The sequence below is a fragment of the Tamandua tetradactyla genome, chromosome 4 (assembly GCF_023851605.1).
Source record: "Tamandua tetradactyla isolate mTamTet1 chromosome 4, mTamTet1.pri, whole genome shotgun sequence".
Classification (NCBI taxonomy): Eukaryota; Metazoa; Chordata; class Mammalia; order Pilosa; family Myrmecophagidae; genus Tamandua; species Tamandua tetradactyla.
The window spans coordinates 75,786,043-75,811,104 of NC_135330.1; the positions used below are offsets into that span (position 1 = coordinate 75,786,043).

The following is a 25,062-nucleotide window of genomic DNA, read 5'->3' on the forward strand; positions in this document are numbered from 1 at the left end:
TATTTTTCTTGATGAAACCACCAATATTTATAATCTTCTTCATTTATTGTACTGTCAAAGAACCTTGCACTCCATGCCAATTTAATATTTCTTTAGTGAATATTAGTGATTATATCTAAACTCAGTGTGCTGCCAGTAACACAACAGATTTTGGAGTTAGAGAAAGCACAACTGCCACTCAGACTATTTTCTGAGACAGTGAAATTCTTTGAGGCTGACTACAGGAGAGAAAAATGTTTCAGTCTCATGTCAAAGGTTATAGAAGATTATTTGCTTTACATGAAAATTTCCTTGTCACCCCAAGTTCTTAATGCACACAGGCCCATTTTAAATATTTAAAGTTGATTAACTCCAACAACAAGCTTGTTTGACTTCACAGAAGAAATATATACTACCCATCTGGAGTTTAAATGAGAATTTTCATAGATGAAGTGTTATATGGTTCGGTGTGACTCTGAAAATAAATATGAAATCCTGAACATAAGATACCTTGGACCCACCTATTATGTGTTCAAAGTAGAATTCTAAAGAAATACTCACACATTCATTCATGGAAATTGCCAAGAATGGTTGTTGCATTTGTCAGACTCTCTCTTAAAGAACAGAAGACTAAAACGGTAATCCATCTATTTGGGAGCCATGAGTGACCCTCAGCTTGGGTAATTTTTACTCTCCGAACTTTTCCTCATTTATGAGAAGAAGACATTAATGTCTAATGCTGAGAGTTATACTAAAGCTAATATAAACAGATATATCACAACCTCCCCCCAAATTATAAAGGGCTTCTTTAGCAATGGGCACATATAAATACTAATATTTCCTAAAGGGAAACTTATGTTCTATCTTAACATCTCCATGGGAAAGTGTTTCACATAAAATTCATGCATAGAGCTAAGGTCTGGTGGCAGAAACACAATAAAGAGAGATGGCTCAGGATAAATGGATCAGGTAATAGAAATAATTATACTGTAGGTTGCCTGACCAATAAGAAACAAATGATGCTTTTCTTATTGAAATTGAAAACCAGATGATAAGACAGCCTATAGCAATAATGGCTGGTGGAAACCCTAAGCATCTAAATTCTTTGTGGGAGTCTCATTCTGCTAAAAACAAAGAAGTGTGAATTTGCACACTTCTTCTTCTTTATAAGAAGTTATGTAAGAGAGAAAAAAACAATAGAATACCTATGAATTTGGATCTGGTTCTGCTCAAAAGGGAATGACTGATTAGAAACAGGGAAGAAGTAGGAACATCAAATGCTGTTTTTTTTCCTCTCTTTCTTTCTCTATCTCTCATTCTCTTATATTCTCTTTCCTGTCCCATTTTCACTTCCACATAACTTCTCCCTTACTCTCCCTCCCCCATTTCTCCGTGTAAACTTAGGCTTTGGGCTATGCAGGAAACGAAAGGCTGGGTATCACAGAATTAAATGCCGTTGTTTAAAAAGTCAGCTGTTACAGAGGTGACAACATCAATAGGATGACGTAAGACCTCCCCTGGAAAAAACACCCCTCAGTATCAACCAATAAAAGGACAAATCTCACTTGTTTAGGGCTTTGGAGGATGATAAGAGAATGAAGAAGGATTCCAAAAATGCTTAATCATAGAGAAAGAAAAATACTCCCTAAAAACAGGTCATAAATTTGGGTCCCAGACCTTCCAGTCCATACTGACCTCTTTCACACTCAGTGCTATACAGCTTAGGAGTCACACAGAGGCAGCGCAGTCCCAAGTCCCTCCAGCAGTGAATGTAAACTATAGAGCTACTCACAGCAGCAAGTTAGAAACACACCCATAACCAGACACAGGGAGCCAAGTCCACAGGGCCTGGGGGCAGAACCCAAGACACTGAGCTGCTCCTTGTGTTCCCTACAAAGGGGCCACTACTACGGGGTGAGGGGTGGAGGGGCTGAGGGGTGGCAGGAGACTGCTGGCAAGAGTTGCACACACTCAATTCAGTTTCTGTAGGTTAAACATTCTAAATGCAAAACAGACTTCTCTGGATTGACCCACCTTGCTGAACTGACTCGATCTGGCTCCCAACAAGATATCTGCTGAAAAGATGTAGAGGAAAAAAAAGGTGGGGGGTTGAACTGTTATAAGATAGGATAGATAGAATGGGTCCCAGAATTGAAAAGTATAAGGAAAAGGGGACACTAAATGAGGAAGGGAATTTAAAGAAATCATGGCAGCTGAGGAGAAAATTCTGTACAAAAACGAATGGAATATAACCAGATTCCCAGAGAAGGAATAAAGGGAATAAAACATTATCCTGGAGGTAAAATATACATGTCATGGCTGTTTCAGAAGGAGAAGAGAAGGGAAAAGGGGTATAAAGAATATTTAAGGAAATAATAGCCTGAACTCTCCCAATTCTTATGAAAGGCCTAAGTGTATATGTCCAAGAAGTTCAACATACTCGAAACAGAATAAATCCTAATAGATTGACTAAGAAACACATACTATCAGAATGTCAAATGACAAAGTTAAAGAAGGAATTCTGAAAGCAGCAAGTGAAAAGTGATTTGTCACATGTGAGGGATCCTCAATAAGATTAAGTTCTGATTTCTCATCAGAAGCCATGGAGATGAGAAGGTAGTGATATGATGTCTTTAAGGTACTGACAGAGTAGAATCCCAGCCAGAAATTTTTTATCTGGCAAAACAGTCCTTCAAAAATGAGAGGGAGCTTATCCACAATGAACAAACAGACTGGTAGAATGGAATACAAAATATGATCCTACTATATGCTGTTTAAAAGAGACTCATTTTAGACTCAAAGATGCAAATAGACTGAAAGTGAAAAGATGGAAAAATACATTCTATATAAGAGCAACCAAAAGAAAACTGGGGTAGCTATACAAATTACAGACAGAATAGACTTTAAATGCAAAATGTCACAAGAGATAAAGAAGGACACTACAGTAATGAAAGTGGCAATTCAACAAGAAGAAATAGCAATCATGAATATCTATACTCCTAATCAAGGTATTCAAAGGTACATGAGGCAAACACTGGTAAAACTGAGGGGGCAAAAGAAGACTATGAAAACAGCAGAAGACTTTAACACACCACTTTCTCCAGTAGATAGAACAACTGAATGGAGGATCAATAAAGAAACAGAGAACCCGAATAATATAATAAATGCATAGACCTTCTTTTATATATATATATATATAGAACGGTGCATCCCAAAACAGCAGGATACAAATTTTTCCTAAGTACTCATAGGACATTCTCAAGGGCACAAAACAGGTCTTAATAAATTTTAAGAGATTGAAATTATATGAAGTACTTTCTCTGATCATAATGGAATGAAGCTGGAAATCAGTAACAGAGAACCAGGAAATATACAAATACATGGAGGTTAAACAAAACACTCTAAAACAATCAGTGGGTAAAAGAAGAAATTGCAAGAGAAATCAGTAAATATCTCAAGACAAATGAAAATGAGAATACAATGTATCAGAACATGTGGGATGCAGCCAAGGTAGAGCAGAAAGGAAAATTTATAGCCTGATACACCTACATTAAAAAGGAGGAAATAATTAAAATAAACGACATACCCGAACAACTGAAGAAACTGGAGAAAGAACAGCAAACTAATCTCAAAACAAGGAGAAGGAAAGAAATAACAAATTAGAGTAGAAATTAATGAAATGGAGAATTAGAAAACAATAGAGAGAATCAATAATACCAAAAGTTGGTTCTTTGAGAAGACCAATAAAATCAGCAAACCATTTACTAGACTGACAAAGACAAAAAGAGAGAAGCTAAAAATAAATAAAATCAGAAATGACAAAGGGGACATTATCACAGACCCCAAAGAAATAAAAAAAGAGCACGAGTGATTACTATGAACAACTGCATGCCAACAAGCTAGAAAACTCTGCGGACAACTTCCTGCAAACACACAAACAACCTACCCTGACTCAAGGAGAAATAGAAGACCTCAACAAACCAATCACAAATAAAGAGATTAAATCAGTTATCACAAATCTACCAACAAAAAAAAGGCCAGGACTGGATGGCTTCACAGGTATTACCAAACATTACAAGAAGATTAGTACCAATCCTCCTCAAATTCTTCCAAAAAATTAAAGAATAGGCAACACTACCTAAATCATTCCATGAAGTCAACATTACTCTAATACCAAAGCCACATATAGATTCTACAAGAAAACTTCAAATGAATCTTTCTAATGAATATAAATGCAAAAATCCTCAACAAAATACTGCAAATAGAATGTAGCAGCACATTAAAAGAATTATATACCATGACTGAGTTTTATTCCAGGTATGCAATGGTGATTCAATGCAAGAAAATCAATTAATGTAATATGCCACATTAAATAAATTAAAAAGGAAAAACTATGTGATCACCTCAATTGATGCAGAAAAGGCATTTGATAAAACTCAACATTGTTTCATGACAAAAACACTTCAAAAGGTAGGAATCAAAGAGATCTTTCTCAACATGATAGGGAGCATATGTGAAAAACCCACAGCTAACATCAAACTCAAAGGGGAGAGGCTGAAAGCTTTCCCTATAAGATCAAGAACAAAACAAGATGTTCATGCCCATTGTTACAAATATTATAATGCTCTGTAATATGGACTAACTATAACAGGCAAACTCTGAGAACTGAATTCTAGAGCGTGGGTTACCAGGTGAAGTACTATTATAAAGGTTCCTAGATTATATGGTTTTACATCACATCTATTCTGGAGTTGTAACTGTTATTTCTAAATTCTGACATGCTGAACTCTTTGTATATAACTTCCTCATTTCCTGGAACTTAGGGTAATCGTGTGATGCCTGAGATTCAGAGCTAGAGTTCTGCAACTTTGAAAGTCAACATTACCCCATATATCAACGTTTAAAATACTGAAAAAGTTATCAGAATTCAATTACAGACATGAATGAAGCAGCTCTGGAAAGGATTAAGGTAAATCAGACTAAAGGGTAAAGGATGAGAATAAATGTATCTTAAAACTTCAACTTCTGGGTGAGCCCAAGGAAGAAATGCTTATTTGAGGCAAAATTGATATTTCCAGTAGCACACTATTTAACTTAACTTGTAAGATCAGCTTATTTGAACACCATAACTACATGGAACCTTGAATAGGGAGTGAGGATCTTTTTGGTTTGTACAGGTTGCTGCGATGTCCCAATACATCACTGGGCAGAAGATTAAAAAGTATTTGCAAAGTCTCCTTGAAGGACTGGTGAAATAGGTTGAAATACTGAACTTCCCCACATCGGGAAGACTATATTCTCACAAGCATTGGGAACTGCCAGTTTGAAGGTTCAGGTCTTCAATCTTGGGGACTTGCCTTTATGAAATTTATACCTGAAAAGGAGAAGCTAAACCTACTCATGATTACACTCAAGAGTCACCCCAGAGAACCTCTTTTGTTGCTCAGATGTGGCCTCTCGTAGCCAACTCCACAGGTAAGCTCACTGCCCTCCCTCCTACATAGGACAGAACTCCCAAGATGTAAATCTCCCTGGAAACAGGGAACATGACTCCAGGGGATGAGTCTGGCACTGACCTTGAGGGATTGACAAAACCTTCTTGACCAACAGGGTCAAGAGAAATGAAATAAAACAAAGTTTCAGTGGCTGAGAGATTTCAAATAGAGTTGAGAGGTCATTCTGGAGGTTATTTCTATGCAGTATATAGATATCCCTTTGCAGTTTTTGGTGTATTGCAGTAGCTAGAGGGAAATACCAGAAACTGTTGCACTGTAATCTAATAGCCTTGATTCTTAAAGATGACTGAATAACTTGAGAGCTTTTAAGGCATGACCATGTGATTGTGAAAACCATGTGACTATTTCCTTATTCAGTATAAGGATAGATGAATAAGAAAAAAAAAGACAAAAAAAGTAAATAAATAGGGGGAGTATGGGAACTTTTGGTGTTCTTTTTTACTTTCATTCTAATTTTTATTTTCATTTTTTTGAAGTAATGGAAATGTTCAAGAGTTGATTGTGATGATGAATGCAGCTATATGATACAGTGAACTAGGTGGGATGGGGGTCTCTTTTATCAACTTTATTTTGTTTCTTACAATGAATGCATATGACTTTTTTATAAAAAAATAATGGAGAAAATTTAAATGAAAAAAGTCAATTACATAATTCAATGAATTACTAAAGTTTATTTTCCTGGGTTAAAAAAAATCAATCATGTTTCTATAAACTAGTAATGCACTATCAGAGGAGGTAATCAAGAAATAATTCCTATTTACAATAGCACCTAAAACAATGAAATATCTAGGTATAAACCTAACCAAGGATGTAAAGAACTTGTACACAGAAAATTGCAAAACATTGCTACAAGAAATCAAAGACTGGAATAAATGGAAAGACATTCCATGATCATAGATTGAAAGGCGAAATGTCATTAAAATGTCAATTCTACCCAAATTGATCTACAGATAAAATTCAATACCAATAAAAATTTCAACAGATTACTTTGCAGAAATGGAGAAGCTAGTTATCAACTTTATTTTGGAAGGGTAAGGGGTCTCAAATAGCCAAAATATCAGGAAAAAGAATGGAGTGGGAGATAGAACACTTCCTGACTTAAAAGCAACACCATAATACTGGCATAGAGATAAACATGTTGATCAATGGAATTGAATTGAGGGCTCAGAAACAGACCCTCAGATCTATGGTCAGTTGATTTTTGATAAGGCTCCCAAGCCCACTCAACTGGGACAGAAGAGTCTCTTCAATAAATGGTGTTGGGAGAACTGAATATCCACAACTACATGAATGAAAGAGGACCCCTATCTCACATCCTATTAAAAGATTAACTCAAAATAGATCAAAGACCTAAATATAAGGACCAGTACCATGAAACTCCTAGAAGAATATGTAGGGAAACATCTTCATGATCTAGTGTCAGGCAGTAGGTTCTTAGATTTTACACCCAAAGCACAATCAATGAAAGAAAAAAATAGATAAATGAGAACCCCTCAAAATTAAATACTTCAGTGCTTCAAAGGACTTTGTCAAAAGGTGAAAAGGCAACTGACTAAATGGGAGAAAATATTTGGAAACTACATATCTGATAAGAGCTTGGTATCCAGTATATATAAAGAAATGCTATAACTCAACATTAAAATGACACACAACCCATGGGCAAAGGACATGAACAGACATTTCTTCAGAGAGGAAATACAGATGGCTAAGATGCTCAGTCACTAGCTATTAGGGAAATGCAAATCAAAACCACAATGAGATGTCATTTCACACCTACTAGAATGGCCACTGTTAAACAAACAGGCAACTACAAGTGTTGGAGAGGATGTGGAGAAATTGAAATACTTATTCACTGCTGGTGGGGATGTAAAATGGTACAGTCACTGAGAGGATGGTTTTGTAGTTCCTCAGGAAGCTAAATACAGAGTTACCTTACAAACAGGCAATCCTGCCACTTGGGATATACCCACATGATCTGAAAGCAGGATTGTGAACAGATAATTTCACACCAGTGTTCATAGCAGCATTATTCACAATTGCCAAAAGATGGAAACAACCCAAGTGTCCATCAACAGACGAATGGACGAACAAAATGTGAATGTATACGTACGATGGAATATTACTCAGCAGTAAAAAGGAATGAAGTCCTGAAGCATTAGAGATCATGGATTAACCTTGTGGACATTATATTGAGTGAAATAATACAGACTCAAAAAGACAAATGTTTTATGACCTCATTAATATGAGCTAATTATAATATGCAAACCCATAGGCTTAAAATACAGAATTTAGGTTACCAGGATATAGAAAGAAACTAAAGAATGGGGAGCAGCTGTGTTAATATCTGCAGAATGTTTAACTAGGGTGAACTTAAACATTAGGACATGATCAGAGGTGATGGTAGCACATTATTGTAAGAGTAATTAACCATGCTGAATGGTGGCTGAGTGTGGTAGAAGTGGGAAGTTTAAAATCATGAATGCCACCAGAAGGAAAGTTGGAGGTTAAAACATGGGAACATATAACACAGTGAATCTTGTGGTGGACAAATAACCATGATTAACTGTACAAATATAAAAATGTTTTTTATAAACTAGAACAGATATATGTCACTATATAAGGAATTAATAATAGAGGGGTATATGGAAAAAAATGTTCCTAAGGCAAGCTATATTCTATAGTTAACAGTAACATTTTAATACTCTTTCATCAATAGTAAGAAATGTACCACACCAATACTATGGGTCAATAACACAGGGGGGTAAAAAGTATGGGAGGATTAGGGCTATTTCTTTTATTTTTACTTCTTTTTTGGAGTAAAGAAGATGTTCTAAATTTGATTATGGGGCTGTATACACAATTATGTAATGATACTGCAAACCAGTAATTGTATATTTTGGATGGTTTCTATGCCGTGTGAATTAATGTCAATAAAATTGCATGAAAAATAAGGGAGAGTTTAAAATATTCACAGATAAACAGAAACTAAGAGAGTTTATCAACAAAACAGCTGCCCTACAAGAATTACAAAAGGGAATCCTGTAAGTCCAAAGGAAAGGCAGGAAAGAGTGATTAGAACAGATGTGAGAAAGGATTCTGTCAGATATTCACAAAAGATCAACTACAGAGAAATGCAGTTTCCAATAAAGGAAAGGAGAAAGAGAGAGAGAGAAAAAAAAAGAAATATAAAAACCAGAGGACAAAATGGCTGAAGTAAGTACTACCTTTATAGTAATAACACTGAATGTTAATGGAATAAACTCCCCAAAAGATACAGATTTGTAGAATGGATGAAAACGTATGATCCAACTATATGTTGTTTGCAAGAGACTTACCTTAGCCCCAATGACACAAAAAGGTTGAAAGTGAAGGATGGAAAAAGACATTCCATGCAAATAATAACCAAAATGAGCTGAGAAAGCTACATTAATATTTGACAAAATCAACTTCAAGTCAAAAACTGTTATGATACAAAAAAGGACATTACATATTAATAAAAGGGGCAATCAGCCAAGAAGAAATAATAATTAAAAATATTTATACACATAATCATGATGCCCTAGAATACATGAGGCAAGCACTGGCAGAACTGAAGGGAGAAACAGATGCCCCTACAATAATAATTGGAGACTTCAGTACACCAATCTCATCAGTAGATAGAATATCTTGATGGAAGATCAGTAAGGAAACAAAGAATTTGAATAATGTGATAAATGAACTAGACCTAACAGACACATGCCTAATATTGCACCCCAATACAGTAGTATATGCATTCTCTCAAGTGCACATGGATAATTCTCTAAGATCAACCACATTTTGGGTCACAAAACAAGTCTCAATAAATTTAAAGAGACTGAAATTATACAAAGTATACTATTTATAAAGAAAAAGGAAATTGTAGGTTTCTGGTTATAGCAGCATGAAGAATTTGGAGATATAAAACTACAAAACTGTGAGACAATCATCAAAATTGACTAAAGGCAGTCAAAAAATTAAGAACCATTTATTCTTGAAAAACTATGGAATTTTAAGTAGGAATAGCTGAATTTGTGGCTTTTTAATTTAGGGCTGCTACCATTCATCCAGTTCCATAGGGGATATTTTGGTTTTACCAGAGTAGGGCTGGCTAAGAATATTAGCACCTTTGGCACCAGAGAGGGACTGGCTTGATTTGGGTTGGGGTTAACAATCCACAGCTTGGCTGGCTAGATTGGGAACAAATGAGGAAAATCCACAGCTTGGCTAAACTGAGGATGTACTCCCTACTGGGGTAAGTATTGAAATTATGAGGGAATAAACTGAGAGAGCCAAGAAATGAGAGAGTCATGGAATAGCTGATGACAGGTTTTCACACATCTGTGGTTGGAAGCGAAATTATTTTTTTTGCAGAGAAAACCTCAGAAAACCACGTGCAAGTGAAGGCTATAGGAAAATTGAGAACTAACTATAACTCTGAACGCATTCTCCAACCCACATGTAAATTGATTGTCAGGAGCCTTATGATCTGGAGGTATTTGAGCACATATAATTGGATGACCCAAGCTATTCAGACAACAGGGGTGACTCCTATGAAGCCAGACTAACAGTAAAAACTAAAATTAAAAATCTGGTGGGAGGCATCAGTAACTGCACACATCATTGAGACAGTGTTTTACAACTTAAATCTATGAAAGTTGCAAAAAAATTAACAACCTAAATATACAGTTTCCACTGTAAAATTATAAAACATTCAAAGAAACTGAATCTTATACAGAAAAAAGGAGCCAATAGAAATGGACTCAGAGTGGTTCCCTATATTGGCTGTAGCATATAAGCATGTCAGATCAGCTATTATAAATATGTTCAAGGAAGTAAAAGGACTATGATGATGATGACTACATAAAAAAGGAATCTCAATAGAGAAGTAGAAGGCTTTTAAAAACCAAATACCACACTTGACAGTACAATAATTGAAATAGAAACCTCATTAGATTAGCTCAATGTTATATCCAAGATGGCAATATTAAAATCTATAATCTTAAAGATAGGACAATGAATAGAACATGAAGATGCAGCAATAGGATTTACCTAATCCAAAGAACTGAGAGATTAAAAATTGAAGGAAATGATAAAGTCCCAGAGAGGTGTAGGAAATGTCAAGTGTACTGGGCGCAAATGTGTATAACAGTAGTCCTAGAGGAGAGGAAAGACAGAAAAAGGGGAAGGGAAAAAAATGTTTGAAGAAATAATTTCCAAAATTATTACATTTGATGGAAAATAATAATCAAAAGTACCAAGAAGCACAATGAACCCAAGTAGCATAAACATAGGGATATACATCTAGACAGATCATAGCCAAACACCTGAAAGGCAAACACAAACCTTGAAAGCAGTAAGAGAAAAAACAATGCATATGTACAGTGGAACAAAAATACGATGAAACGTTGACTTCTCAACTGAAATAATAGAAGCTAGAAGGCAGTAGAATGACCTCTTCAAAGTCCTGAAAATAAAAAAAAATATCAGCCAGGAATTCTATGTGCAGCAAAACTACCATCAAAAATGAAGGTGAAATAGGGCGCATGAGTGGTTCAGTGGTAGAATGCTCACCTTTCATGCAGGAGACCCGGGTTCGATTCCCAGACCATGCACTCCCCCCCCCAAAAAAAATTTAAGGTGAAATAAAAGCATCACAGATCATTAAAAGAAACTAAAAATAATTGAGAATTTACTGTCAGCAGACCAGCACTACAATAAATACTACAGTAAATCCTTCAGGCTGAAAGAAAAATGACATAGTGTGTTGACTTAAAAGTGTTGTGCACCCCAGAACACAGATCAGAAACTCTGGAAGACAGTTTGGCTGTTTCTTATAAAGGTAAAGATAGGCATTCCATACAATCTAGAATTCATGCTCCTAGATGTATTTATTCAACTGATTTGAAAATATTGAATATACATACAAAGACCTGCATGTAAGTGTTTGTAGCATTTTTATTCATAATCATGAGAATCTGGAAGCAATCAAATCGTCTTTTTATAGGCGAATTGATCAATAGACTGATACATTCCAGAGAATAGCGTATTATTCACCAATGAAAAGAAAAATGAGCTATCAAGCCCTGAAAGGACCTGAAGGAATCTTAAAATGCCTATTAAGTGAAAGAAACACCACCATCAGGGCTATATAGTGTATGATCTCCATTGTATGATATTCTCGGCAAAGCAAAACTACAGAACATCATGGGCTGCCAAGTGTTCAGGGAGAAGCATGCAAGATGGACGGACGGTGGTAGTATTATATATAACGCTGCAATGGGGGGTACACAGTGCATCTAGTTTGCAAGCTGCCAGAAAACAATATACCAGAAACAGAAGGGCTTTTGAAAAGGGGAATTTATTAAGTTGCAGGTTTAAGTCTAAGTCTATGAAAATGTCCAAATTAAAGCAAGGCTATAGAAATGTCCAATTTACGGCATCCAGGGAAAAATACCTTGATCCAAGAAAGCCAATGATGTTCGGGGTTTCTCTCTCAATTGGAAAGGTACGTGGCCAATGTGGCAAACAGGGTGATGTCTGCTGCCTTTCTCTCCAGGTTTCTTGTTCCATGAAGCTCTCCTGAGGACATTTTTCTTCTTCATCTCCAAAGGTCTCTGGCTGCATGTGTGCTCATGGCTCTAAAGTTTTTTCCAAATTGTCCCGCTTGGACTGCTCTAGTAAGAACCACCTTGAATGGGTAGAGATGCATCTCCATGGAAACCATCTAATCAAAAGTTACCACCCACAGTTGGGTGGGTCACATCTCTATGGAAACAATCTAAAAGCTCCCATCCAGCAATACTGAATGAGTATTAATGGGCATGGCTTCTCTGGGGTCTACAAGTTTAAACTGACACATAGTATTATGTATTCACAAGCCCATAGAGTTCCATCACAGAAAGAGTGAAACTTAATGTATGGAAATATATAAAAATTAAGTAATTTCATATACCAACTGGAACAGCAGTTATAAAAGTGTCTATGTGCATGAACTACATGATCATATATGTAAAAGTTTCTAAAGACTCTATAAAAATTATCTAGAAGTAATAAGCTAATTTAGCAGGATCACATGATAAATATTAATAAATAGAGCTTAATTGAACTTCAATACACCAGCAATGAGTCTGAAAATCAAATTAAAAAACATCCCAGCCACAATAGCATCAGAAAGAACAAAAGACTTAGAAATACATTTAACAAAAGAAGTGTAAGACCAATACACTACATGCTGAACAATAGTGCCAAGAGAATTAAAGATTTACATGAATGGAGAGACACAATTTTCATGGGTTGGAAGATTGAATTTTAGTAGGCAATCAACTCTTCCCAAATTAATCTACATATTCAATGCTACCTCTTCCAAAATCCCAGCAGGCTTGTTTATAGAAATAGACATGGTGGTCTGAAAATGTATGTGGAAATGCAAAAGAACTAGAGGGGCCAAAACAATTTTGAGAGAAAAAGAACAAAGGTAGGTGATCATCAAGATCGAATTTTGAAACCTATTATAAAGCTACAGGAATCAAGTGTGTCAATGGTGGAAAAATAGATGTCAAGATCAATGCAATAGAAGAAAGAATCCACACTTTTACGTCCAATTGATTTTTGACATACATGCCTGCACAATGCAATGGAAAAACAGATAGTTATTTCAACAAATGGTGTAGGAATATTTGGATAATCATATGCAAAAAAAAAGTCATAGAAACTTACCTCAAATGTACTACAAAATTGATTCAAAATATTTCACAGGTTTAAATTTAAGAGTTTGGAGTATAAATCTTTAAGAGCCAAACACAGAAGAAAATATTCACTACACTGGGTCAAGCAAATATTTCATAGATAGGACACAAAACATATGATCCATACATGAAAAATCTGGTGAATTAGACTTCATCAAAAATTAAAAACTTCTGTTCTTTAAAGCACCATTAAGTAAGTGAAAAGATAAACCACAGAATGGGATAATTTGTAAATAAATTTACAAGAAAGTTTACATATTTTTATCCCAAATATATAAAGAACCCTTTTACTCATTAAGAAGACATGCAACCCAACTAAAACATGGGTAGAATATTTTAAAGATACTTCACCAAACAGAATACATAAGTGACAAATAAGCACATGAATAGATGCTCAACACCCTTAGCCATTAGGGAAATGCAAATTCAAACCACATTAAGATACCACTACATACTTACTAAATAGCCACAACGAAACAGAGCAAATGCCAACCACTGCCAAAGCTACAGAGAAACTGGAAACCTCACATTTTGCTGGTAGGAATGCAAAACAGTTATAGATACATGGGAAAATAGTATGGCAGTTTCCAAAAAAAGTTAAAAATAAATTTACTGCACAAACCTGTCTCTTTATTTCTAGATAAACCCAAAGATTTCAAAACATATGTCCACACAAAGACTTGTACACATATATTCATAGAAGCATTATTCATAACAGCCAAAGACTGGAAACAATCTACACATCCTTTAACTGGTCAATGGATAAACAAAATGTGATATATCCAGAAAATGGAAAACTACCCAGTAATTAAAAGGAATGACCTTACTGAGATGTGGAACAATACGGCTGAATCTCAAAGATATTATGCTATGTGAAAAAGACCCAAAGGACTAAATAAATATTATATGATTTCATTTATATACAATTTGTAGGAAAGGTAAAATGATAGCATCAAAAACAGATAATTGGTTGCCTGGGTCTAGAAATAATAGGGGGAGTTTACTGGAAATGGGCACAGGGACCTTTGTGACTGATAAAAGTCTTCTTAAAACTGGATTATAGACTTCCGGAGAAGATGGCGGCTTAGTAAGACGCGCGGGTCTTAGTTCCTCCTCCAGAAAAGCAACTAAAGAAACAGAAACAATACGAAACAGCTCCCGGAGTCACGACAGAGACCAAAAAGACAGCGTACCCCATTCTGGAACAGCTGAACGGGCAGGGAGAATCTGCTGCGGTGAGATACCCAAGGGGCGCGCGGTTTCCCGGCCGGGGCGGTTGGCGACTGGGGTCCCCTCCACGCACGTGGCTCCCCGGTCTGACTGGGAACATTGGATAGCGGGGCCCTCCCGTCACGCTTGGCGTTTCGGGCCAGCTGGGCAATTGGGACCGGCACTCTCCCAAGCCGCGGCGGCCAGCGACCCCCACCTCCACGCGCGGTTTCCCGGGCCGACTGCCGTGCAGACAGACGAGCGCCACGAGCGCCACCTACTGGGCAGGAAAAGAAAAACAGAGCCCAGAGATTTCACAGAAAAAGCTTTCAACCAGCCGGGTCCCACACCCAGGGAAATCTGATCAAATGCCCAGACACCAGCAGAAAATAATGGATGACGCTCGGAAAATTGAAGATATGGCCCAGTCAAAGGAACAAACCAATAGTTCAAATGAGATACAGGAGCTGAGACAACTAATGCTGAATATACGAACAGAAATGGAAAAACTCTTCAAAAACCAAATCAATAAATTGAGGGAGGACATGAAGAAGACATGGGCTGAACAAAAAGAAGAAATAGAAAATCTGAAAAAACAAATCACAGAACTTATGGGAGTGAAGGACAAAGAAGAAAAAATGGAAAAAACAATGGATACCTACAATGGTAGATCTAAAGAGACAGAAGCTACAATTAGTGAACTGGAGGATGGAACATCGGAATTCCAAAAAGAAACAGAAACTATAGGGAAAAGAATGGAAAAACTTGAGCAGGGGATCAGGGAACTGAATGACAATATGAAGCGCACAAATATACGTGTTGTGGGTGTCCCAGAAGGAGAAGAGAAGGGAAAAGGAGGAGAAAAACTAATGGAAGAAATTATCACTGAAAATTTCCCAACTCTTATGAAAGACCTAAATTTACAGATCCAAGAAGTGCAGCGCACCCCAAAGAGAATAGACCCAAATAGGCGTTCTCCAAGACACTTACTGGTTAGAATGTCAGAGGTCAAAGAGAAAGAGAGGATCTTGAAAGCAGCAAGAGAAAAACAATCTGTCACATACAAGGGAAACCCAATAAGACTATGTGTAGATTTCTCAGCAGAAACCATGGAAGCTAGAAGACAGTGGGATGATATATTTAAATTACTAAAAGAGAAAAACTGCCAACCAAGACTCCTATATCCAGCAAAATTGTCCTTCAAAAATGAAGGAGAAATTAAAACATTTATAGACAAAAAGTCACTGAGAGAATTTGTGACCAAGAGACCAGCTCTGCAAGAAATACTAAAGGGAGCACTAGAGTCAGATACGAAAAGACAGAAGAGAGAGGTATGGAGTAAAGTGTAGAAAGAAGGAAAATCAGATATGATATATATAATACAAAAGCCAAAATGGTAGAGGAAAATATTATCCAAACAGTAATAATACTAAAAGTTAATGGACTGAATTTCCCAATCAAAAGACATAGAATGGCAGAATGGATTATGATCCAGCAATACCACTGCTAGGTATCTACTCAAAGGACTTAAGGGCAAAGACACAGACGGACATTTGCACACCAGTGTTTATAGCAGCATTATCTACAATTGCAAAGAGATGGAAACAGCCAAAATGTCCATCAACAGACGAGTAGCTAAACAAACTGTGGCGTATACCTACAATGGAATATTATGCAGCTTTAAGACAGATTAAACTTATGAAGCATGTAATAACATGGATGGACCTAGAGAACATTATGCTGAGTGAGTCTAGCCCAAAACTAAAGGACAAATACTGTAAGGTCCCACTGATGTGAACCGACATTCGAGAATCAGCTTGGAATATATCATTGGTAACAGAGACCAGCAGGAGTTAGAAACAGGGTAAGATAATGGGTAATTGGAGCTGAAGGGATACAGACTGTGCAACAGGACTAGATACAAAAACTCAAAAATGGACAGCACAATAATACCTAAGTGTAATATAACTAGGTTGGAACACTGAATGAAGCTGCACCTGAAATATGGTTTTTTGTTTGTTTGTTTGTGTGTTTGTATCTTTTGTTTTTGGGATACAAAATGGACACACAGCGTAACCCAGTCTGGGCTGGTTAGTCTGACTGCGAAACTTGGCTGCGGTGAGTGAGATCCCCGAGCGGCGGGCGATTTCCTGAGCAGCCGCAGCTGCGGCGGTCCGAGCTAATCCCTCCCTCCTTCCCGGGCTGGCTGAGGGACGTGGAGAGACAAGCTTCCCAGCCAAGGCGGCCGGCGCCACACTTTTGCGGGCAGCTTCGAGTCTCGGCTTCGAGTCCGCGACTACGAGTCTCGCATCAGAGGGCTATCCAAAGTCTGGGCTGGCAAGTCTGATTGCGAGACTTGGCTGCAGCGAGACCCCCGAGCAGCTGCAGCTGCGGCGGTCCGAGCTAATCCCTCCCTCCTTCCCGGGCTGGCTGAGAGACTCGGAGAGACAAGCTTCCCAGCCAAGGCGGCTGGCGCCACACTTTTGCGGGCGGCTTCGAGTCTCGGCTTCGAGTCCGCAGCTACGAGTCTCGGATCAGAGGGCTATACAAAGTCTGGGCTGGCAAGTCTGACTGCGACTCTTGGCTGCGGCGAGACCCCCGAGCAGCGCGTGATTTGCTGAGCAGCCGCAGCTGCGGCGGTCCGAGCTAATCCCTCCCTCCTTCCCGGGCCGGCTGAGAGTATCGGAGAAGCAAGTTTCCCAAGCCGAGGCAGGCGGCGCCCTTCTTCTGCGGGTGGCTTCGAGTCTCGGCTTTGAGTCTGCGGCTACGAATCTCAGATCAGAGGGCTATCCAAAGTCTGGGCTGGCTAGACTGACTGCGAGACTCGGCTGCAGTGAGACCCCTGAGCGGCGCGTGATTTCCCGATCAGCGGCAGCTGCGGTGGTCCGAGCTACTCCCTCCCTCCTTTCCGGGCCGGCTGAGAGTATTGGAGAAGCAAGTTTCCCAAGCCGCAGTAGCCCCCCCCCCCACGGGAGGCTTCCTGGTCCAGTGGGGAATCCCCCAGGCCCGCTGCGGCCCGCAACCAGCCACAGGGTCCCCTCAAGCCGCGGCAGCTGACGCCCCCACCACGCGCGGCCCCTGAACCAACGGAGAGAATTGGATCCGAAATCCCCAGGCCACGGAGATCGGTGACTGGGGGAGACCCATTGCAAACACTTGAGACAAACGTGTGCCACGTGCGCCACATACTGGGCAAGATAAGAAAAACAGATCCCAGAGATTTCACAGAAAAATATTACAACCTTGCTGGGTCCAACACCAAGAGAAATCTGAATAAATGCCCAGACGCCAGCAGCAGAAGATAACTGTCCACACTCAAAAGATTGAGAATATGGCTCAGTCAAAGGAACAAACCAATAGCTCAAATGAGACACAAGAGCTGAGACAACTAATGCTGAATATACGAACAGAAATGGAAAACCTCTTCAAAAATGAAATCGATAAATTGAGGGAGGACATGAAGAGGACATGGGCTGAACATAAAGAAGAAATAGAAAAACTGAAAAAACAAATCGCAGAACTTATGGAAGTGAAGGATAAAGTAGCAAACATAGAAAAAATAATGGATAGCTACAATGATAGATTTAAAGAGACAGAAGATAGAATTAGTGAATTGGAGGATGGAACATCTGAATTCCAAAAAGAAACAGAAACTATAGGGAAAAGAATGGAAAAACTTGAGCAGGGTATCAGGGAATTCAAGGACAATATGAACCGCACAAATATACGTGTTGTGGGTGTCCCAGAAGGAGAAGAGAAGGGAAAAGGAGGAGAAAAACTAATGGAAGAAATTTTCACTGAAAATTCCCCAACTCTTATGAAAGACCTAAAATTACAGATCCAAGAAGTGCAGCACACCCCAAAGAGATTAGACCCAAATAGGCGTTCTCCAAGACACTTACTAGTTAGAATGCCAGAGGTCAAAGAGAAAGAGAAGATCTTGAAAGCAGCAAGAGAAAAACAATCCATTACATACAAGGGAAACCCAATAAGACTTTGTGTAGATTTCTCATCAGAAACCATGGAAGCTAGAAGACAGTGGGATGATATATTTAAAATACTAAAAGAGAAAAACTGCCAACCAAGACTCCTATATCCAGCAAAATTATCCTTCAAAAATGAGGGAGAAATTAAAACATTCTCAGACAAAAAGTCACTGAAAGAATTTGTGACCAAGAGACCAGCTCTGCAAGAAATACTAAAGGGAGCACTAGAGTCAGATACAAAAAGACAGAAGAGAGAGATATGGAAAAGAGTGTAGAAAGAAGGAAAATCAGATATGATATATATAAAGAAAAGGCAAAATGGTAGAGGAAAATATTATCCAAACAGTAATAACACTAAATGTCAATGGACTGAATTCCCCAATCAAAAGACATAGACTGGCAGAATGGATTAAAAAACAGGATCCTTCTATATGCTGTCTACAGGAAACACATCTTAGACCCAAAGATAAACATAGGTTGAAAGTGAAAGGTTGGGAAAAGATATTTCATGCAAATAACAACCAGAAAAGAGCAGGAGTGGCTATACTAATATCCAACAAATTAGACTTCAAATGTAAAACAGTTAAAAGAGACAAAGAAGGACACTATATATTAATAAAAGGAACAATTAAACAAGAAGACATAACAATCATAAATATTTACGCACCGAATCAGAATGCCCCAAAATACGTGAGGAATATACTGCAAACATTGAAAAGGGAAATAGACTCATATACCATAATAGTTGGAGACTTCAACTCACCACTCTCATCAATGGACAGAACATCTAGACAGAGGATCAACAAAGAAATAGAGAATCTGAATATTACTATAAACGAACTAGACTTAATAGACATTTATAGGACATTACATCCCACAACAGCAGGATACACCTTTTTCTCAAGTGCTCATGGATCATATTCAAAGATAGACCATATGCTGGGTCACAAAGCAAGTCTTAACAAATTTAAAAAGATTGAAATCTTACACAACACTTTCTCGGACCATAAAGGAATGATGTTGGAAATCAATAATAGGCAGAGTGCCAGAAAATTCACAAATACGTGGAGGCTCAACAACACACTCCTAAACAACGACTGGGTCAAAGAAGAAATTGCTAGAGAAATTAGCAAATACCTCGAGGCGAATGAAAATGAAAACACAACATATCAAAACTTATGGGACGCAGCAAAGGCAGTGCTAAGAGGGAAATTTATTGCTCTAAATGCCTATATCAGAAAAGAAGAAAAGGCAAAAATTCAGGAATTAACTATCCATTTGGAAGAACTGGAGAAAGAACAGCAAGCTAACCCCAAAGCAAGCAAAAGGAAAGAAATAACAAAAATTAGAGCACAAATAAATGAAATTGAAAACATGAAAACAATAGAGAAAATCAATAAGGCCAGAAGTTGGTTCTATGAGAAAATCAATAAGATTGATGGGCCCTTAGCAAGATTGACAAAAAGAAGAAGAGAGAGGATGCAAATAAATAAGATCAGAAATGGAAGAGGAGACATAACTACTGACCTCACAGAAATAAAGGAGGTAATAACAGGATACTATGAACAACTTTACGCTAATAAATACAACAATTTAGAGGAAATGGACGGGTTCCTGGAAAGACATGAACAACCAACTTTGACTCAAGAAGACATAGATGACCTCAACAAACCAATCACAAGTAAAGAAATTGAAGCAGTCATTCAAAAGCTTCCTAAAAAGAAAAGTCCAGGACCAGACGGCTTCACATGTGAATTCTATCAAACATTCCAGAAAGAATTAGTACCAACTCTCCTCAAACTCTTCAAAAAAATCGAAGTGGAGGGAAAACTACCTAATTCATTCTATGACGCCAACATTACCCTCATACCAAAACCAGGCAAAGATATTACAAAAAAAGAAAACTACAGGCCGATCTCTCTAATGAATATAGATGCAAAAATCCTCAATAAAATTCTAGCAAATCGTATCCAACAACACATTAAAAGAATTATTCATCATGACCAAGTAGGATTCATCCCAGGTATGCAAGGATGGTTCAACATAAGAAAATCAATTAATGTAATACACCATATCAACAAATCAAAGCAGAAAAATCACATGATCATCTCAATTGATGCAGAGAAGGCATTTGACAAGATTCAACATCCTTTCCTGTTGAAAACACTTCAAAGGATAGAAATACAAGGGAACTTCCTTAAAATGATAGAGGGAATATATGAAAAACCCACAGCTAATATCATCCTTAATGGGGAAAAATTGAAAACGTTCCCCCTAAGATCAGGAACAAGACAAGGATGTCCACTATCACCACTATTATTCAACATTGTGTTGGAGGTTCTAGCCAGAGCAATTAGAAAAGAAAAAGAAATACAAGGCATCAAAATTGGAAAGGAAGAAGTAAAACTATCACTGTTTGCAGATGATATGATACTATACGTCGAAAACCCGGAAAATCCACAACAAAACTACTAGAGCTAATAAATGAGTACAGCAAAGTAGCAGGTTACAAGATCAACATTCAAAAATCTGTAGCATTTCTATACACTAGCAATGAACAAGCGGAGGGGGAAATCAAGAAACGAATCCCATTTACAATTGCAACTAAAAGAATAAAATACCTAGGAATAAATTTAACTAAAGAGACAAAAAACCTATATAAAGAAAACTACAAAAAACTGCTAAAAGAAATCACAGAAGACCTAAACAGATGGAAGGGCATACCGTGTTCATGGATTGGAAGACTAAATATAGTTAAGATGTCAATCCTACCTAAATTGATTTACAGATTCAATGCAATACCAATCAAAATCCCAACAACGTATTTTTCAGAAATAGAAAAACCAATAAGCAAATTTATCTGGAAGGGCAGGGTGCCCTGAATTGCTAAAAACATCTTGAGGAAAAAAAACGAAGCTGGAGGTCTTGCACTGCCTGACTTTAAGGCATATTATGAAGCCACAGTGGTCAAAACAGCATGGTATTGGCATAAAGATAGATATATCGACCAATGGAATCGAATAGAGTGCTCAGATATAGACCCTCTCATCTATGGACATTTGATCTTTGATAAGGCAGTCAAGCCAACTCACCTGGGACAGAACAGTCTCTTCAATAAATGGTGCCTAGAGAACTGGATATCCATATGCAAAAGAATGAAAGAAGACCCATATCTCACACCCTACACAAAAGTTAACTCAAAATGGATCAAAGATCTAAACATTAGGTCTAAGACCATAGAACAGTTAGAGGAAAATGTCGGGAGATATCTTATGAATCTTACAATTGGAGGCGGTTTTATGGACCTTACACCTAAAGCAAAAGCACTGAAGAAGGAAATAAATAAATGGGAACTCCTCAAAATTAAACACTTTTGTGCATCAAAGAACTTCATCAAGAAAGTAGAAAGACAGCCTACACAATGGGAATCAATATTTGGAAACAACATATCAGATAAAGGTCTAGTATCCAGAATTTATAATGAGATTGTTCAACTCAACAACAAAAAGATAGCCAACCCAATTACAAAATGGGAAAAAGACTTAAATAGACACCTCTCAGAGGAGGAAATACAAATGGCCAAAAGACACATGAAGAGATGCTCAATGTCCCTGGCCATTAGAGAAATGCAAATCAAAACCACAATGAGATATCATCTCACACCCACCAGAATGGCCATTATCAACAAAACAGAAAATGACAAGTGCTGGAGAGGATGCAGTGAAAGAGGCACACTTATCCACTGTTGGTGGGAATGCCAAATGGTGCAACCACTGTGGAAAACAGTTTGGCGGTTCCTCAAAAAGCTGAATATAGAATTGCCATACAACCCAGCAATACCATTGCTGGGAATCTACTCAAAGGAATTAAGGGCAAAACCTCAAACAGACATTTGCACACCAATGTTTATAGCAGCGTTATTTACAATTGCAAAGAGATGGAAACAGCCAAAATGTCCATCAACAGACGAGTGGCTAAACAAACTGTGGTATATACATACGATAGAATATTATGCAGCTTTAAGGCAGGATAAACTTATGAAGCATGTAATAACATGGATGGACCTAGAGAACATTATGCTGAGTGAGTCTAGCCAAAAGCTAAAAGACAAATACTGTATGGTCCCAATGATGTGAATCGACACTCGAGAATAAACTTGGAATATGTCATTGGTAACAGAGTTCAGCAGGAGTTAGAAACAGGGTAAGATAATGGGTAATTGGAGCTGATGGAATACAGACTGTGCAATAGGACTAGATACAAAAACTCAAAAATGGACAGCACAATAATACCTAATTGTAAAGTAATCATGTTAAAATACTGAACGAAGCTGCATCCGAGCGATAGGTTCTTGTTTCGTTTTGTTTTGTTTGTTTTGTTCTTATTATTATTACTTTTATTTTTTTTCTCTATATTAACATTCTATATTTTTTTCTGTTATACTGCTAGTTCTTCTAAACCGATGCAAATGTACTAAGAAACGATGATCATGCATCTATGTGATGATGTTAAGAATTACTGATTGCATATGTAGAATGGTATGATGTCTAAAAAAAAAAAAATGGTCAGCACAATACTGCCTAACTGTAATGTAATTATGTTGGAACGCTGAATGAAGCTGCATCTGATCTATAGTTTTTTTTTGTTTTTTTTTTCTTTCTCTTATATATTTTTGTACTTTTTATTTTTATTTGTGTTTTCTCTGTGTTATCACTTTATTTCTTTTTCTGTTGTCATGCTATTTCTTCCTCTAAATCGATGCATATGTACTGAGAAATGATGACCATACACCTATGTGATGATATTAAGAATTACTGATTGCATATGTAGAATGGATTGATTTCTAATGTTGTGTTAGTTAATTTTTTTTAATTAATAAAAAAAAAAAGAAGAGATAAAGGAAAATGTAAATGCTGAAAAGATGGATAAAAAAACAAAGATAACCATAGAAGTAAGAACAGTGTCAAAAAAGCTTAAACATAATGAGCCATGGCTGTGTGGGGGTGGGAATGGGTGTTTAGTTCAATTTAGTCAGAAATCTAGGGTAAACCGGAAAGTCATTCAGGAGAACTTTCAGAAAGCTAATCTATTTAATTCCTGTTTTGCTTCTATCCCTGCTGTTGAGGAGAATGATTATCAGTTTGGAAAGTCTGAAACAAATATTGATAGGAAAGAAGTTAATTGCATGATATGCGAGCACAGTATTAAAAAATCTCTAACTACATAATCTGCATTCGAGTCTCCTCGATTTTGGAACCATCTTAGGATTCCCATCCACCCCAACTCCAAGCCCACCCATGAAACCATATATGATATAGCTTTAATCTTGTCAGTGCCCTCCGGGGAACGGGAAAAGGCAACAGTTATAATCCATGGTTCCCAACTTCCTTCAGGAAAGGCACAGATACTTGATATTGGTCTACACAGGGCAAAAAGGAGCTTGAGGTAGTTCATAGTTTTTCTGTTGGATCATATCTTTTGAAGCTGGGCTTGGTGGCTGTTGCTAGGATAAAAAGCAAGTACTATGTGAAAATCAAGGTGAACAGGAAATAAGGTGGGTTCCCTTCACAGTGACCCCATAGTCAGCGCTTTCTGCTCCCCTCAACCACTCCCTTATATTACCAGTGGGCCCCTTCCTCTCTCTGACTACGTTTAAGTTACTATGAAGGAAGGAATCATGTCTAATTTTGTCTTAATGCATTATTGACTGATGCTGAACTTTTAACTTTGCATAGTGTTTTATAAAGTTTTGTTAAATAAAATCCCAAAGCTGCAGTAACAACAGTTGAAAGAATCAGTTTAATATTAAGGATCTAAGTTCTAAAGAGTTAGAAAAATCAAAATGAATATACCCAGTGAGGAATAATTAGGACGTATTTGGAAAGACCAAGAATGGATATCCCAGAGAAAGAAAAATGTAACATAAAAATATATGTCACTCATTACTAAGAAATGTAAGCCAGGTTTCTACTGACTAAACTATCCAGTTTTACCTGAGGCACAATGCCTAGACTGTGTTTCAGGCACAAGAATAGGAGCAAAAAGTGGGGCAGATACCAATATTTTCATAGAAAATTGGTGGCTGAACCAATCAGAAACCACTGAGATTAATTATGTTAAATAAGTGATGCTATTCTAATTGCTGTGATGTTCTATAACTCACACCTAAAAGAAATGTGCTGGAATTTTGTGTTGCACACATATCAATCAAATGCATAGCTAGTCAATGGATAAGAAATATTATTTAAATGCCCAGTGAAATCCAGATTTGTGTTTAGACTGTACCCAGAACCAATTGTGATAGCCCTTTCCCAAGAGACCCATAAATACCTAGAGTTTTCCTTTGTAGATGGCATATACAAAATGTAATTTCTAGGTTGAAACACAGGATATTGAAGAGACACTAATACAGTCATAAAATCTAAACACGCCATGTTACGCATTAGCTGTTCTCTGCCTTCCATTACCCCCAAACCTAGTACAGTTGCTGAGGAGTGGCATTTAGTTACTTATTTCTGCTCCCCCCCCTTAAAGGTAGATAACACAATTTCAGGCATGTGATGATCTGTCACAATTTGTAGCATTTCCCAGCATTGTGACTCAGGACCA

At 37.5% G+C, this 25,062-nt stretch overlaps 1 protein-coding gene across 1 annotated transcript in view; it reads right to left on the reverse strand.

Annotated features, from left to right (window-relative positions):
• The window catches only part of USH2A (usherin), an 844,952-nt gene that overhangs the window by 568,698 nt on the left and 251,192 nt on the right, over window positions 1–25,062 (reverse strand). The gene's annotated exons all lie outside the window — the stretch shown is intronic.